The sequence below is a fragment of the Ursus maritimus genome (assembly GCF_017311325.1).
Source record: "Ursus maritimus isolate PB19 chromosome X unlocalized genomic scaffold, ASM1731132v1 scaffold_X1, whole genome shotgun sequence".
Lineage (NCBI taxonomy): Eukaryota > Metazoa > Chordata > Mammalia > Carnivora > Ursidae > Ursus > Ursus maritimus.
Window position 1 is genome coordinate 87860322 of NW_024423319.1, and position 17966 is coordinate 87878287.

Consider the following 17966-nt stretch of genomic DNA (forward strand, 5'->3'; position numbering starts at 1 on the left):
GACAGGTGGAGTCTCTTTCTCCACCTTTTAAATCTGCGTAGGCCCTGCAAATGCTTTGACCTTTAGAATATGGTAAAAGTGACACAGTGCCAATCCCAGGCGTAATCATTAGTTGGCTTGGCAAATTCTTCTTTCTGCGTCTTAGAAGCCAGCTGCCAGGTTACAAATGTAACCACCCTGAAACTACCATACCGTGAGAGGCCCAAGCCACACAGATGGTGAGATTCCATAGGAGGGGAGACGGAGGGAGGGAGGAGGGGAAAGAGGAAGAGGGAGAGAGAGAAAGAGAGAGAGAGAACAGTGCACCAAGCATGTATGTGAAAAAGTCACTTTGGCAATAGCCCACCCCGCCTGGCGGGCTCACCCAACTAGGTGTAGCTGAGGCCCTTCCTGAATTCTGGACTCATAAAATCAGGAAGAAAATAAAACGATTTCTTCCATCCACGAAGTTTTGTAGTAGTCTGTTATGTAGCCATCGATAACTGAAGCAAAGGAATTTGCTAATAACCTGACTAAAGAATCAAATATGCTGGCGAGTAGAGGAGGTCAAATGCATTTTCGAGACCGTGAAGCCATATACCATCTGCCTGTAGAGACAGGCTCTGCCACTTAAGAGCTCTGCGATACTGAGCAACACATGACTCCGTTCTCTCATCTGTAAAATGGAGGTAATAATAATCACTGCCTCACAGGGGGATCCTGAGGGTGGAATTAGTGAAAACTTACAACAGTGCCTGGAACTTTGCGTAGATTTCAGTCATTATTACTGTGACGCGGAGCTGGGCCTCAGCAGTGTTGACGGGTGCACTGCCCTTCTGTTCCACACAGTGGGAGTGAGCCTTTAGAGGCAGACAGAATGGAGACTAAATCCTAGATCAACCATCTATGTGGCATTCTGGAACCTTCTCTGGGCCTCGAGCTCCCCATCTGTGGTAGGCGGATAGTTAGGCTTCTCAAGGTCGGGAGCGTTAGATGAACGCACCAAGTAAAGTGCCAGGCTCAGAGACTGCCAGGCAGTTCATGTTTGGTAATTGTGGACCCCTCGGCACCACAGCCTCCCTTTTGGTTCCACGCAGGATGAAGCTCTCAGCACAAGAGAAGAAGCCGACTGGTTTTCGGTTCTTCAGCAATGTTAAACATGGAGCGTACTCAAGTTTCAGGGTGAAGCCCTAGCTCGGTTGTTTTCAAGAAGTACCTGGAAGTGTATATATTTACAAGAATAACCTCCTGATATCCAGGTTGTTGTTGTTGTTGTTGTTGTTAACAGGATGCTCTTCTTGTCATACAAAACTGTATGGTTGGGTAGCGGTAAGTGGCTGAGGATGAACGGCATCAGTGATCTATTACAACTCCAAGCTGTCAATCAAAACACGTGTTATTTCCTATGCCCCAGGCAACCCAAGGCATCAAGCTAACGAGAACTCGGAGGAGCAGAAAACATGAATGTTGAGCTACAACGTTCCCAGGAACACACAGAACAACAGCAGTCCCTATTCCCATCAGCTCACTCTAGCTGGTCCCGGATACAGCTGGAAACATAGAGGTGGTGGTCGAGGGGGAGTGGGGCCCCCCAAATCCCAAGATTGGGGCTGATATAAACCCAGAATGTAATGTAAACACCGACTGTGCTGCGGGGGGGAAACAAAGCCTCATCAGAATAGATGCAAGAGGGCTTGGCCAGTGATTTCTGGAGACTTGCCCCCTGGACAAAAGCAGTAAGAAAATTTAGAGTGATGCCTGCTCATGAGAAAGCAATGGCAAAGTCAGAAAAAATAGAGAAGTTGATCAGAATAAATCACCTTTTAAGTGAGCAGAGTCAGGGACCAGGAAGGACAAAATTCCCAATACCCGTTTTAGATCAGCGTGGGAAACTAGCTCATTTTAACCTGTCATTGTACATAAATCACTCTTCAAGCTTGGTGAAGGCAGGAATTCTTCTAATACATCATATTTACCTGCAGAGGGGTTGCCATAAAACTATAATGGTGGTTTTTGCTAAGGAATATGTCAAAACTATAAGGATTGCCCCCCCCACAAGAAGATAGGTGTTAAGGGGAAAGTGTGAAACATATTCTTAAAGGACATTAAAGCATGATCAAATTGTTGGTATGTAGGGGGGAAATAAAGGAAAATGTTCTAGCATAGTGTAGAGAGTTTGAACTCATGGTAGAATGAGCCCGGAATTCCAGATTCGTCAATTAGAAGTAATCTAGTGACTTCTGCCCTACATCGGGTATCGATAAATGATATAAAAACATGGTATTTATTGACTACCGACTGTGAGCCAGGCTCTGCTCCTCTTTTCAAATGCGTGGCTTTACTTAATGTGTATAATAACCCTAAGATGCAGGCACTATTTTTGATCCTCATTATGTAGGTAAATAGAGACCAAGAAATGAACTTATTTGCCCGAAGTTGTACCCCTGCTAAGTGGTTGAGTCAATATCTGAATTGAAACCTCCTTGATTACAGAGTCAAAACTTTCCACATCTATGCTCTATTACTGCCGTTAACTCTAAATATTTATGTGCTCCCGAAGACTTCGCCGACGTGATTACCTAGGATAGATTATTCCATGTCCTTGGATAACTTTTACTTTTCTATATTCTCTAACTGTAAATAAAGAAATAATAAAGGCCCCATGTACTGGAACAGGAGGAGACAGGGCAAATATTTTAGGAAAGATTCAAGCATATTTTATACTGTTTGAGCACCTAACTGACTAGTTACCTCCTATGTAGAGAAGATACACAACAGATATTGTTCATTGACTGACAAACCACTGACTGATCCTGGAAGAAGGGTTTTGCTCTGTTTTGTTTTTTTACTAGGCTTCTAAACAAAGTGAGTTAAATGCCTGCCAATCAATGAACAATATTTGTTGTGTATCTTCTCCAAAAGGGTCCCCAGTGGTCCTACCGCCTGGTATTCATGCCCTTTGTGTAATCCCCTCCCGAGTGGAGGCTGTTCCCCCAAAACTGAATCCTGCCAATAACTATGTCAGTGAGCTTGGAGGCTGATCCTTCCCGAGAGACCGAAGTCCCAGCTGGCACCTCGATTGCGGCTGTGTGACAGACCTTGAGTCTGGGGACCCCGTCTAGCTGCTCCCAGATTCCCAACCCACAGAAACTGGGAGATAATAAATGCTCATGGTTTTGAAGCCACTAAATTGTGGGGGCAATTTGTGATACAGCCATAGATAACTAATACAGCGCCCCTCTATTCTTGTGACGACCAAAGGGTGGTGGGGGGTAGATGTTTCCATTTAAGAAAATCCAACGGGGGAACGCCTGGGTAGTGCAGTCGTTAGGCGTCTGCCTTTGGCTCAGGGCGTGATCCCGGCGTTCTGGGATCGAGCCCCACATCGGGCTCCTCCGCTATGAGCCTGCTTCTTCCTCTCCCACTCCCCCTGCTTGTGTTCCCTCTCTCGCTGGCTGTCTCTCTGTCACATAAATAAATAAATAATTTTAAAAAGAAAGAAAGAAAGTCCAACGGGGGTGGGCGGGGGGAGGTGGAAATCTCAGAGGAGATCTGGTTGCCATGGCAACGGGTTACTCTTTTCTTAACGCCCAGTGTAAACACTAGCTTATAGTCCTGAGGGTTCTGAGCCCACAGATTTCCTCAATTAAAAGAGGAATTCGGTGTTGAGGGAGACATAGGTAGTGGGCCATTCACATGGCCTTCGGTCCAGGAATCGTACCCCAGTGGCCTTTTTGGCATTCCGGTGGTTGCTTCAGGACTGAGTGGAAGGGACAGTAGGGGGAGTAATTACTTAGTCTTTGGCAAGACAGATGGTAGTAAAGGCAGGCCAACTAGATGCCAAATGGAAAGGACATCGCTTGGCTTTCAGCTACTTTCAGCAGGAGAAATAGTAATGGGGGAGCAAACTGAATACTTAGCATTTGTTAAACACTCCATTCTTTTCAAGAAAGCCACTGCCATGAAGGTATCGTACTGGCACCTCGCAATGACCTACTCAGATGGGCAAGGAAGGTATTGATTTACGTTTGATGGAGTAAAAGTGTTTGTTTTTGTTTTTGTTTTCCTGATTCTTGCTTTGGATTTAAAAGATACCACGTGAGTGACTATCAGAGAAGTGAGTCTTCTGATAGCCCAAGGCCACGGGGCAGCAGCAGAAGCAGGGTGAGAGCCAAGTGCTCCTTTCCCCAGTGCTGAGCCTTTTCTTCCCCCTGCCCCTCTCCGGCTGCTCAGACAGTCTCCCTTGCAAACGCTTCTGTCCTGCCCTGGGGATACAGCAGCCCTGCTTCAGAGGCCGTACCCCTGAGCCACCACAGGCACCGCAAGCTTCTGTGTCTTTCCCAGCAGTCGTGGAAGGCCATCTGTCCCTTCACATTTTAAGAGTTGAGGTCATTCTTGTAACTTGTTCTTACAGCAGCACTTCTGTAAACCTGACATGCACAGAGTCCTCTAGGAACCGCATTCATGGTCAGGTTCACAGGCCCCACCTCCCAGAGAGTCTAATGAGTTAGACCTGGACTGGGGCCTAAGACTGCATTTTTTCCAAGTCCTTCCATGGGATTCTGATGGAGGTGATACACAGCCAGCTTTAATAAATGCTGCCTGACAATCTCCTCTCTATCAGTACCGTGCTGCAGCAAAGAGCTGGAAGGCACACGTGAGCGCACACGTGAATACACCCACAGAGGAATCGCTTGCGTTATGTAGTACACTGTTTTCTAAAAGGTTGTATGTGTATTACATTTTATCTATCACCTCACATGCGAAAGACTAAACATCCACATAGTATTTTTCTTCAGGGAAAGGACTGCACCTTAAAAGTGGTTTTATCTTCAGCACCCAAACACGATGCCTGATGCTTAGCTTTGGTTGAATTGAATATTGGTCCAATGACTGACTATCCGGTTTGCTCAAAGAGGGGGTAGGTCTTAACATCTTTCGCTCTTAACATCATTCACTCTCATCTCCACTTAACGATCTGTAAAAGCCCTGCTGTTATCTGGCAGTTCAGAAGGATGAAAGACAAAATATAAGACGGATACTGAAATAGCTCTGTGAATGAGAAGCTTCTAGACACATGGTTACCTTAGTCTCAGGGTCTTTCTAACCTGGGAAGTTATAACCTCAGCTTTGCCAGGAGACTTTATCATCTATTACATTTGTAACTCCAAGAGAAGGAGAAGAGACGTGATAAATGGAACCAACACGAGGTCTCGGATTCCCCTTTCCCAAATAACAGAGAAGATGAGCTTTGTTCCTGAGTCAACGAATCACAACGTATTATTTAGCAAAGTGAATTAGAATCTCCTCGAGAGGTGTGACACAGAGGTACAGAGGCTCACCGGAACAGAAGCTGGCGAGGGTGTGGCTGGCCCAACCTAAGAGGTCAAAGCGCAGCAGATTTTCGGTATGGCTTCGGCAAGCCTCCAGAGCAGGCGTTTTTCCTGAGCTGCTAAATGAAGGTTTTCAGCTGATTTGTTTATGTGACAGCTTGCCTGTTAACAGCAAAATATCGATTCCTCTAGCTTAGCAAGGAGGCTCCTAAAACATTTCATCCCTAAACTCATAAATTGGTAATAAAAAAAATTAAGCTTTCCCAAGGAGTTTGCTTGGCCTCCAGTGTTCGATCGGACAAGGCACAGATATTTTTCCTGATTCTGCAGTTAAAAGCCAGACTTCCTGCTTTCTCTGGTTCGACTTATTGGATAAGCCTTTTGAACAATGGAACTCGTTCTTAGTGTGTTTTATTTTAACCTCAGTGATGATATACATCTCAGCAGTAAATTTTTAAATAGCTGTGTTATATATGCTGAATAAATGACGAACCCAATTGTGCTTTCAGCTATCTCATAGAGCATCTGGAAGGTAATCAGGGTCAAGATTGAGAGACAGAAGGATAGGGAGGGAGAAAGATTTAATATATGTCATGTTCCGACAAGTAGGAGAACTGTTGATTTATGCCAAACTAGGCTTAAAAGAAACAAAACCATCATCTATGGTAAAATCGTTAGGGACACACTCCCCACATACCAGGAAGGGTCTTATGAACATTTGTGTAAGTAAACATCATCAACACATAACAAAGTTGACAAGATATAGGCACAGATCGTAACAATGGCTCACATTGTACACGGTTTCCAAAGCCCTTGTCTCATTTCAGTATCATTATAGTCCTCCCCTGTAAGAGTTATGATCCTTCTGTTTTTGCTTTTTAGTCTTCGACAGCTTTATTGAGGCGTAATTGACATACAATAAGCTACACATGTTTAGAGTATATCATTTGTAAGTTTTGACCTACGCAATGTATCACCCCCCAAAATTTCCTGGTGCCCCTTTATCATCTCTCTCCCACCCCTCTCCCAAGCAACCTAGCAGCAGATTGGCTTCTGCTTTCTTTTCTTCTTCTTCTTTTTTAAAGATGTTATTAATTTATTCATGAAAGAGAGAGAGAGAAAGGCAGAGGCAGAGGGAGAAGCAGGCTCCTCTCAGAGCAGGGAGCCCGATGCAAGACTCAATCGCAGGACCCCGGGATCACGATCCGAGCTGAAGGCAGACGCTTAACCAACTGAGCCACCCAGGCGCCCTGGTATCTGCTTTCTGTCACCATAGATGAGTTTGCACATTCCTAAATTTTCTATGAATGGAATCATTCACTATGCATTCATTTTTGTTGTTGTTGGGACTCTTCCAGCATAATTATTTTGATTTCATCCATGTTGCTGAATAGATCAAAGTTCATTCCTTTTCATTGTCAAGTAGCATTCCAGTATATGGCGATACCAGCAGGTTGATGTGTTCGTGCGCTCAGGACACTTGGGTTGTTTCCAGTTTGGGCTTATTACAATTAAAGTTGCTGTGAACATTCATGCACAAGTCTTTGTATGAATATGTTTTTCTTTTCCTTTGGGTAAGTGCTTCCACGTGAATTGCTTGGATCATATGGTAGGTATGTGTTTAATTTATTCTTTTTTAAAAATATTTTATTTATTTATTTGTCAGAGAGAGAGAGCACAAGCAGGGGGAGCAGCGGGAAGAGCAGGCAGAGCAGGGAGCCTGCTGTGGGACTCGATCCCAGGACCCCAGGATCATGACCTGAGCCGAAGGCAGACACTCAACTGACTGAGCCACACGGGTGTCCCAAGTATGTGTTTAATTTCTTTAAAAAGTGCAAAAATGTTTTTCAACATGTTCATATCATTTATATTCTCAGCAGCAGTGTATGAAATTTTCAGTTTCCTCTACTCACACCCAATCTTGGTATGGTCAGTCTTTATCATTTCAATTTAATTTTAATTTAATATAATGGATGCGTAGTGGCATCTCATTGCGGTTTTAATTTGCATTTCCTTACTGACTAATTATGTTGAACATCTTTTCCTATGCTTATTTGGCATCAGTATATATTTGGTGAAATGTCTGTGAAAATCTTTGGCCCATTTTTTTTATTGGGTGGTTTGTTTTGTTATTATCGAGTTTTGAGAGGTTTTTAAAAAATATATTCTGAGCGCAAGTCCTGTATCAGACATATGCTTTACAAATACTTTCTCTCAGTCTATGGTTTGTTTTTTCATTCTCTGAACACTGTCTTTTGAAGAGCAGAAGTTTTTAACTTTGTTGAAGTCCAGTTTACCAATTTTTTAATAGATTGTGCTTTTGCTGTGTTATTCTAAGAAACCTCTGCATCATCCAAGATCACAAAGATTTTCTCCTCTATGTTTTCTTCTAGAAGTTTCTAGTTTTCATTTTTATATTTAAGTCTAGGATCCTTGTTGAGTTAAATTTTGTATATGGTATGAGATATGGACTGAAGCTTTTTTTGGGGGGCACACGGTTTTTCAATTGTTCAGACTGTTGAAAAGACTACCTTTCTCCACTGATTTACCATTATACCTTGGTCTAAAATCAGTTGTCCATATAGGTATGAGTCCATTTTTGAATTCTCTATTATGTTTTGTTGATCTCTTTGTTGATCTTGGTGTAATCCTATATTGTCTTGATTACTACAGCTTTAAAATAAGTCTTGAAATCATTTAGTATCTGTCCTCCAAAATCAGTGTTCTTCAAAGTTGTTTTGGCCGTTCTAGGTCTTTGCATTTCCATATGAATTTTAGAATTGATTTTCATTTTCTACAAAAAAGTCCTGTTGAGACTTTGATTAAGATTACATTAACTCTATAGACCAATTTAAGGGGGATTCGTGTCTTAATTATATTAAATCTTTTGACCCATGAACAAGGCGTACCTCTCCATTTATTTAGGTCTTGTTTAACTTCCCTCAGCAATGTTTTGTCATCTTTGGTGTACAAGTCTCTCACATCTTTTGTCAGATTTATCCCTGAGTGTTTCATATTTTTGATGCTATTTTAATGTTACTGCTTATTTAAGTTCAATTTCTGATTGTTGCTGGTATTTAGGCATACAATTGATTTTCATATATTGATTTTGTGTCGTGCAATTTTGCTAAACTTATGTTTTAGTTCTAGCAGCTTTTTTTGTAGATGTAATCATATTTTTTACATGGACGATCACGCTAAGAATAAAGAGTTTCACATCTTCCTTTCCGATCTGAATACCTCTTAATTATTTCCTTGTTTGATTGTACCAAGTAGACCTCCAATCCAATGTTGAATAGAAGCGGTGAGAGCGAACATCCTTGTCTTGTTGCTGATCTCGGGGCAAAGCATTTAATCTTTCACTATTAAGTACAATGTTAGTAGTAGATTTTTTGCACATGCCTATATTCATTTTCATTGCTGCATAATGAATAACCCCTAAACATAGCAACCTAGAGCAACAAACATTTTTTTAAAGATTTTATTTATTTATTTGAGAGAGACAAAGTGAGAGAGAGAGAGAGAGAGAGAGGGCGCACAAGTTGGGGGAGGGGCAGAGGGAGAAGCAGAATCCCCATTGAACAACGAACCAACCCAATGTGGGTTCCCAGGACCCCAGGATCATGACTTCGGCCGAAGGAGACACTTAACCGACTGAGCCACCCAGGTGCCCCTGGAAACAACCATTTATTATCTCACAATTTCTGTGGGTCAGGAATCCGGACATGGCTTAGCTGGGTTCCTCTGCCTCAGGGTTTCTCACAGGACTGTGATCAAGGCATTAGCTGTGGCTGTTGTTTCATCCAAAGTCTGAGTGCAGGGAAGATCTGCTTCCAAGCTTACTCATGAGGTTGTTGGCAGGATTCATTTCCTCACAGGCTGTTTGACTGTGGGTGTCAGTTCCTCTTTAGCTATTGACCTGGGGACTCCATCAGTCCTTTGCCACATGGGTCTTTCCATAGGCAGCTCAGCTTCCCTCAGAACAAGCCAATGAGAGAGCATGAGAGAGCAAGCAAGATGAAAGTCACATTCCTTTTGTTAACTAATCTCAGAAGTGACATCTTATCACTTCTGCAGAATTCTGTTTGTAAAAAAGTGAGTCATCACTCAGTCTGGCCCATACTCAGGGGAAGGGCTTATAGAGGAGGCAGGGAACATCAGAAGCCATCTTTGAGTCAGCCTACCACAATGCCTTCTAACAAGTTGAGGAAGTCACCTTCGGTTCTTAGTTTGCTAAGAGTTTTTACTCAAAACTGTATGTTAGATTATGTCAACTGAATTTTACTTCATGTGGATTCTTTTTTAGTTTGTTCATATGGTGACATTTTAAAAAAGATTTATTTATTTATTTGAGAGAGAAAGCGAGAGAGAGGGAGAGAGAGGGAGAGAGAGAGAGAGGCGGGGAGGGGCAAAGGGAGAGGAAAAGAGAATCTCAAGCAGACTCCGAGCTCAGTGTGCAGAGCCCAACGTGGGGCTTGATTCCACGACCCCAAGACCACCACCTGAGCTAGAATCAAGAGTAGGTCGCTTAACTGACTGCACCACCCACGCACCCCTGTATGGTGACTTTTTAAGGTTTGTTTATTACTGATTTGATTTTCAAATGTTAAACCAAAACTGAATTCCTGAGATGAACATCACTTGCTCAGGATGTATTATCCTTTTTATAAATTGTCTGACTCTACTTGATAACATTTTTTTATAATCCTTACACCTGTGTTAATGCTATACGAGAGATACTGGTCTGTAGGTTTTTGTTTGGTTGTTTGTTTTCTCATGATATATTTGCCTGGCTTTGGTGAGAGGATGGTAGTGTTGGCCTCCTAACACCAGTTGGGGAATAATTCTTCCTCTTCAGTTTTTGGGAAGAGTTTGTATAATACTGGTACTGTTTCTTCTTTCTGTATTTGGTAGAATTTATCAGTGAAGCTATGTGGGCCTAGAGTTTTCTTTGTGGAAAGACTTTTAACTACAAATTCAATTCTTCTCATGGATATGAGCCTATTCAGGTTATCTATGTCTTGTTAAGTAAGCGTGGCAGTTTGTGTCTTTCAAGGAAGTTTTCCATTTCATCTAAGTTTTCAAATTTATTAGCATCAAGTCATCCATAACATTTCCTTCTTAACCTTTTAATATATGTAGGATCTGTAATGTCATCTCTCTTATTCCCAATATTGGTAATTTGTGTCTTATCTCTCTTTTTCTGGCAAGATGTTTATCAATTCTGTTGTTTTATTTTTCAAATAAAGAGTTATTGGCTTCATTGATTTACTTTTCTGGTGTTTTGTTTTCTATTTTGTTGATTTCAGTTTTGACTTTTATTAATTCCTTTCTTCTACTTCCTGTGCTTTTATTTTTTAGTTTCTTAAGGTAGAAGTTTAGATCATTGATTAAGACTATCTTTTTAAAAAGATTTTATTTATTTATTTGCTTTTTTGTTTATTTAGAGCATGAGTGCAGGGGAGGGGCAGAGGGAGAGGGAGAGAAAGCTCAGAGCCCAGCAGGGGACTCAATCTCACAACCCTGAGAAGATGACCTGAGTTGAAATCAAGAATCCCTCACTTAACTGACTGAGCCACCCAGGCTCCCCTGAGACTATCTAATGTAAGCATTTAGTGCTATAAATTTCTTCCTCAACACCACTTTGGCTGCTGCCCATGAATTCTAATTTAGAATTAGTACAAAATACTTTATAATTTCTCTTTTGATTTCTAATTTAGAATTAGTACAAAATACTTTATAATTTCCCTTTTGATTTTTTCTTTGATCCATGGGCCACTTAGAAGTGTGCTGTTATTTGGTTTCAAAATATTTGGGGATTTTGCAAATATTTCTGTTACTGGTTTTTAATTTAATTTCCTCATGGTTAGAGAATCTAATTTGCATGACTTACATACTTTTAAATTGTCTGATGGCCCAGAATATGGTCTATCTTGATAAATGTTCCTTGTGTCCTAGAAAGGGAGATGGTTTGATGTTCTTATTGAATGGATGGTTCTATAAATGTCAATCAAGTAAAGTTGTTTGATCATGTTGTTTAAGTCTTCCATATCCTTGATGATTTTCCATCTACTTGTATTAATTATTGAGAGGGAAGTATTAAAATCAACTATAATTATGCATTTGTTTCTTTCTCCTTACAGCTCTATCAGATTTTTCTTCATGCCTTTTAAAACTGTTTTATTAGGTCAATAAATGATTAGGATTGTTATGTCCTCCTGACGCATTAATCCAGTTTTCGTTATGAAATGGCCGTTTCTATCCCTGGTAATATTCCTTGCTCCAAAACCTACTTTGTTATTAATATAGCTCCTAAAGCTTTCTTTTGACTAATGTTAGTATGATTCTCTTTCATCATTTGTTTACTTTTAACCTATTGGTGTTAACATATTTAAATTGTATTTCTGTTGGTAGCATCTAAGTGGGTTCTTGTTTTCTTTGTCAATCTGATAACCTCCCTTTTAACTGGATTGTTAGATCATTTATATTTAATGGGATTATTGACATTCTTTGGTTTACATCTACCATCTTGCTATTTGTTTTCTATTTATTTGTCCCATCTGTTCTTTGTTCCTGTTTTTCCTCTTGTTCTGCCTTCTTTGTATTGAGTTTTTAAACTTCATTTTACATCCTTTGTTGACTATTTTACATCCTTTGTTGACTTATTAGCTATAACTTTGTTTTATTGTATAAGTAGTTGCTATGCATCTTTCACTCATCACAGACTACCTCCAAATGATACTCTATCACTTCACACATAGTATGAAAATCCTACAATAGCATAGCTCTGTTTCTCCCCTCCCAGGTTTTACGATATGGTTGTCATATGTTTATGTTTAAAACTCTGTTGTACATTGGGTTTCTAAAATTTGTTTGTGTTGTTTTTTTTAAGCAGTCAATTATCTTTTCAAGAGATTTAAATCATACATAAAATTCTTACAAATTTACCCAGGTAGTTACAACTTCTAGTGCTTTGCAGTCCTCTGTATAGATCCATATTTCTTTTTGGTATCATTTTCCTTCTGCCTGAAGACTTCCTTTAATATTTCTTGTACTGATGGTATGGTGGTGATTAATTTTTTCAATGTTATATCTTAAAAAGTTGTTATTTTGCCTTCATTTTTGAAAGATGGTTTTGACTACACATTGAATTGTAGGTTGACAGGGTTTTTTTTTTAGTACTTTAAAGATGTTTTTCCACTGCCTTTGAGTTTGTATTGTTTATGACAAACGAATATGATGTCATCCTTACCTTTATTCTGCTGTACATGACATGTCATATTCTCTCTGGCTGCTTTTAAGATTTTTCTCTTTATCACTGATTTTGACCACTTTGATTATTATGCACTTTGGAATAGTTTCCTTATTTTTTGTGTGTGTTTGGGGTTCATTGAGATTCTTGGATCTCTGGCTTTATAGTTTTCATCACATTTGGAAAACTTATACCTATTTCTCCTTCAAGACTTTTTTCTATTCCCCTCCACCTCCCTTAAGGACTCCAGTTACATACCTTTGTGTTGCTTGAAGTTGTCTCACAGCCCATTAATGCTCTTTTCTTTCCTTCCTTCCTTTCTTTTTTTCCTTCTTCCTTTTTTCCTCATTCTTTCTTTCCTTTTTTTTTTTTTTAGTCTTTTTTTCTCCATGTTTTTCATTTTGGATAGTTCCTGTTGCTATGTCCTAATATTCACTGGTCTTTGCTCCTGTTATTTCTAACCTTCTGTTAATCCCATTCGGTGTTTTGTTTTGTTTTTGTCTCAAACACAGTAGTTTTCATGGTACTTTCCATGTTTTCTCAGGTAAGGAAGTTTGGGGTTTTTTTTCCTGCTTCTACATATAGAATACAGTAATAATAACTATTTTAGAGTTTTTATCTGCTAATTCTAACATCTAACATCTGCCAACACTGGGTTGGATTTGACTGAGTGAGTGATTGATTATTCTTCTCATTATGGGTCTTATTTAACACCTTTTTTTTTTTTGCCTGCCTTGCAGTCTTTGATTTGATGCCAGCTGTTTTGAATTTTACCTTTTTGTGTTCTAGATATTTTTATATTCCTATAAGTATTCTTCAGTTTTGCTCAGGAATGTAGTTATGTTATTTGAAAATAGTTCAGTCATTTCAGGTAGTGTTCTTATGATTCGTTAGGTAGGTCTAGAGCTAATTATCCCTACTAAGGCAAGAACTTCCCGAATACTCTACCTATGCCCCATGAATTACAACTTTTCCTGGCCTGGCTGGTGATAACGTTATTATCCTGGCTCAGTGTGAGTATTAGGCACAGTTATCTCTGATTCTCTCTGATAGTTCTTTCCCCAATCTCAGATGGTTTAGTCACACACATGCTTTGATCAATACTCTCCTAAGTACTTGAGTGGAACCTTTTGAAGATCTTCACAGAACTCTCTCATTGTGTACATCTCTCCTCTCTGGTATTCTGACCAGCTGTCTCTAGTTGCCTTAGTCCCCTCAGACTCTCAGATCTGTCTCCCCAGCTCAGGGAGACCTCGAGGCTCTGCCTGGGCTCCCCTTTCTGCACCGCAACCTGGAAACACTCTCAAACCGTAAGGTGGGGGTGATCATAGATTCCATCTCATATCTTTCCTTCTCTCAAGGATCACTGTCCTTTGCTGTCTGATTTTCAGTGACTTGAACACTGTTGTTTCAAATATTTTGTCTGGTTTCTGTGGTTGTTTCAGGCAGGAATATAAATCTGGTCCCTCTTGCTCTACCCTGACTAGAAGTGGATATATGGATATATATATGATCATTCCATTTTAAAATGAAGAAATGATCTCAAGAGGACTTAGTGCTATAGTAAGTGGGAGAGCTTGAATTCACGCCCAGTTCTTTTCACTCTTACTTCAAAAACATTATCTTAGAAGTATCTGTATGGCTAGAGAAACTGTAGGGATTTCCCCCTCCCCTTCCCAACCTGTGGCTTTTAAAAATTGTTCATTTATGTTTAATCTTTAGTTTTGTCTGTTTGTTTTTAGGAGTAAAGGTGAGCAACTATTTGGGACTGTATATCTACTCTCCATCTCTCTTTTCAGGGACAATAATGTCCTTAAAGAGCTGCATTCTCTAATGCCTGGTATTTATTGTGAATCAATAGAGAACCTTTCTTTTTTTTTTTTCAAGATTTTATTTATTTATTCAACAGAGATAGAGACAGCCAGCGAGAGAGGGAACACAAGCAGGGGAGTGGGAGAGGAAGAAGCAGGCTCATAGCGGAAGAGCCCGATGTGGGGCTCGATCCCAGAACGCCGGGATCACGCCCTGAGCCGAAGGCAGACGCTTAACTGCTGTGCCACCCAGGCGCCCCAGTAGAGAACCTTTCTATCTGTGTTTGAACCTTGGGTAAATGTTTAGCTTCCGTTCTTATTTCTTAGTCTCACTTATAGGTCATGTGCTTGCTCAGTTCAAGACCTTTGTTTCTTCCTCTGGAAGAGTACCCTTCTGTCATTCTCTCCATCAAATTCTGTCCCTCATTTCAACCCCATCCCAAGCTCTATTTCTACTAGGAAAACTTCCCCACCTATGCAATTTCTACCTCTATAAAATCATGCTTAGTTTGTTTGGACAAAATGCTCCCAAGGTCCCTTCCAGTTCTGAAGCAAGTTTTGTGGGGGCTGATATTACTCTCTCCCCTTTCTAAATTACACTGTTGGGCATAAATTGATTCTGAATTATATTCTAACTTCTATTATATATCTATTAAATTCTATGCACTCTGTCTGGCAAGTTGCCCATCATCAATAAGTTCCAAATAACTCTTGTTGAAAGAAAGGACGAATGGCATTTTTTCCCCTAGTCATTCGATGTGTGCCTTTTTTTCCCCCTTCTTAACCAGAAAATAAGTTTCCTGAGGGCAGAGTTCATATATTTTGCTTATTTGATATTACATACAGGACCTACACTATGCTAGGGGCATTGTTGAGTGTTTGCAAGGACTCTGATTCCATGGGACCACCAGCAACCTGATTTTCCAGAATCATGCTACCAGGCTCAGGTGATAATACATAGTCCCAAAGTAAATACATGTTGAATGAACAATGAGGTGGCTCGGGAACAGAGAGTTTAGCAAGACATCCGTGCTTACACAGAGAAACAAAGATGCAGATAGTGCAGACACACTCAAATTTTATTGTTTGTTTGATACGTCTGCTGCTTTGAGGCTTATACTTAATGGGAGTCTGTTGAATGATTTACAGGCATACTCATGCTCCGAGATGAAGGGCTTTATTATAAATCTCCCTCCTCGTGCTGTAGGATACTGTGCATTTTTCAATGCTGTAAACATAAATAGAAAAGTGTTTTGTCTGTGACAAGGACAAATGTCAGTTGGCGAAGCTCTTAAAGATGCGGACTTTTGAATTTGAGTTCTCATTATTATCGTGTCCTGATTCAAGAAGTAAGCATAAAAATGCTTTATACTTATACATTTTATTCCATAAAGCTTTGTAATAAGGAAAAAAACAATAAAAGTTATTATATAAAAGTAATACACGTGGAAAGTGGTGTTAAGCAAAAATAAGAAAATAAAAGCCATTCCTGTCTCCAACATAGATAACCACTGGTAACATTTTAGAGCGTATCCTCTCAGTCTTTTTATACACATATTTAATTCAAAAATGTAATTATACTGAACATATTATTTTCTGCATGCTTTTTCATTTAGTGACATGGAAACTATTCAGTATATATTCCTAAAAATTCTCCAGATCATCATTTCTCCCTGCTGTTTAGCACTTCAATGTATGGATCTGCTGTAATTTATTTATCCAGACCCCTAATTCGGGTCATTTTTGTCATTTTCAGTATTTCTGCTGTCATGAAATTAGGGGAATAAGTGTCCTTGCAGCTAACGCTTTATGTACATCCCTAATTATTTCCTTAAAATAATTCCCTAAAAGTGGAATTCTTGGGTCAAGAAGTGTGCAAAAATCGAAGGTTTTTGACACCCAAACTACCTCCATTCCAATTTAATCTTCCAGCAATGCATGCAGTACTTTTTAAATGTGATTTCATGTGTACTTATAACCTTTATGGAGGAAAGGTTTAAGGCATCCATATTTAGCAGTTGAGGAAATCAGGGTGCAGAAAAATCAAGGGCATAGAGCATTAACACCACAACTGTAAGCCCGCTTTCTCCATTCCCTGCGCTCTTGGAACAGCGCTCATTGCGTCTTTACCAGTGGTATTTGGAAAAACTGAGTCTGGGTGATTCCTTGATCAAAATTAGGATTTATTAGACAAACACATATTGAAAACAAAGTTCAACAGGCTACAAAGCCTATGACGGTAATAGGATGTGTCACACCTTTAAGCTGGTCCTTGCAATTTAAGTTATTGGCCATCAATAGAAAGTCATTCCCTCCCCCCCCAGGAAGGAAGTGTGGTTTTTCTGAGAAGCTAGTCTTTCTCTTTCTCTTTCTCTATCTCTTTCTCTTTCTCTTTCTCTTTCTCTTTCTCTCTCTCTCTCTCTCTGTTAGGCAGGAAGTAGGATTTATTGGCAGCCATGAATAAGGAGAGAGCAGTGCCAAGGTTCTTGTGAGTGCAGAGCCCGCCATCTGTCCAGAGGGCCACGATGAGGGATATATTTGACCCCACAGCCATGTGGAAAGAGCCACTTTTCAGCCACCATGTCTTCAAATTCATCTGCATCAAACTTAGTTAGGCCCCACTTCTTGGAAATGTGGACCTTCTGGCGGCCAGGAAACTTGAACTTGGCTCTGCGTAGGGCCTCAGTCACATGCTCCTTGTTCTACAGCTTGGGACAGATGGACACGATGACTTGGCCAATGTGGACCCTGGCCCCTGTGCCCTGGGGCTTTCCAAAGGCACCCTGCATGCCTGTCTGGAACCAGCATAGGACATCTTGTTGATAAGGATGAAGTGGAAGGGGGGGAGCCACGCTCAGACGTGAAAACCGTCTTTGCCACAGCTTTTCACCCTGTACTTGTCCACACAAATACAGCCTCCACGGCTTCAGAGGAGAGCTGCTGCTATTCATCTGACACCATGTGGCCACATAGTGGGCACTCATCCACCTTTGTCTTCTTCTACCCCAGGTCAAAGGTGCCGATCCCGGCATCAGGGACACTAGCTTGTTCTTCACAATACCCATAACATCGGGCAGCGTGCAGCCCATGGTGACACCAGGATCTTCAGTGGCACGCCAAAGGCAAAGAGAAGATAATCTCTTTTCTATCTCGCCACTTGTTGCGTAATCACAAGCTACAAAACTTTGCTTTGTATCCAAATAGAAATTTATGAAATTAGGACTTCCAGTTGGATTGGCTCAAATCAAGATTGAAAAGTTTTGTAATAGTTCTGTATATTTCTTCATGAAATCTCAGCTCTTTTAAAACTTTTTTTTTCCCCATGGATAAGGGATTATCTCACTATATGCTCTGGGCTAGACTTAAAGAAGTGGATTTCTTTTTTCAAACGAGATTCTAACTCCAGTATAACTTCTGGCTCTTGATCTAGTTAAGTTTGTGATCTCTAATTTTGCCGGATGCCACTGTGAAAGAAAAAACCAAAACCAAAAAGGCATAGCTGGATATAATTCTTCACTACCAACCAACACCTTAATTTTTTCCAACCTAAGAGATGCTCCCTTAACCTGATACCCGCTTTTCAATTTTTAA

At 40.4% G+C, this 17966-nt stretch overlaps 1 pseudogene; it reads right to left on the minus strand.

Moving 5' to 3' along the window:
• Positions 1–16441: 16441 nt before the first annotated feature.
• LOC103679204 lies at positions 16442–17351 on the minus strand (annotated as a pseudogene).
• Between the last annotated feature and the right edge of the window lie 615 nt (positions 17352–17966).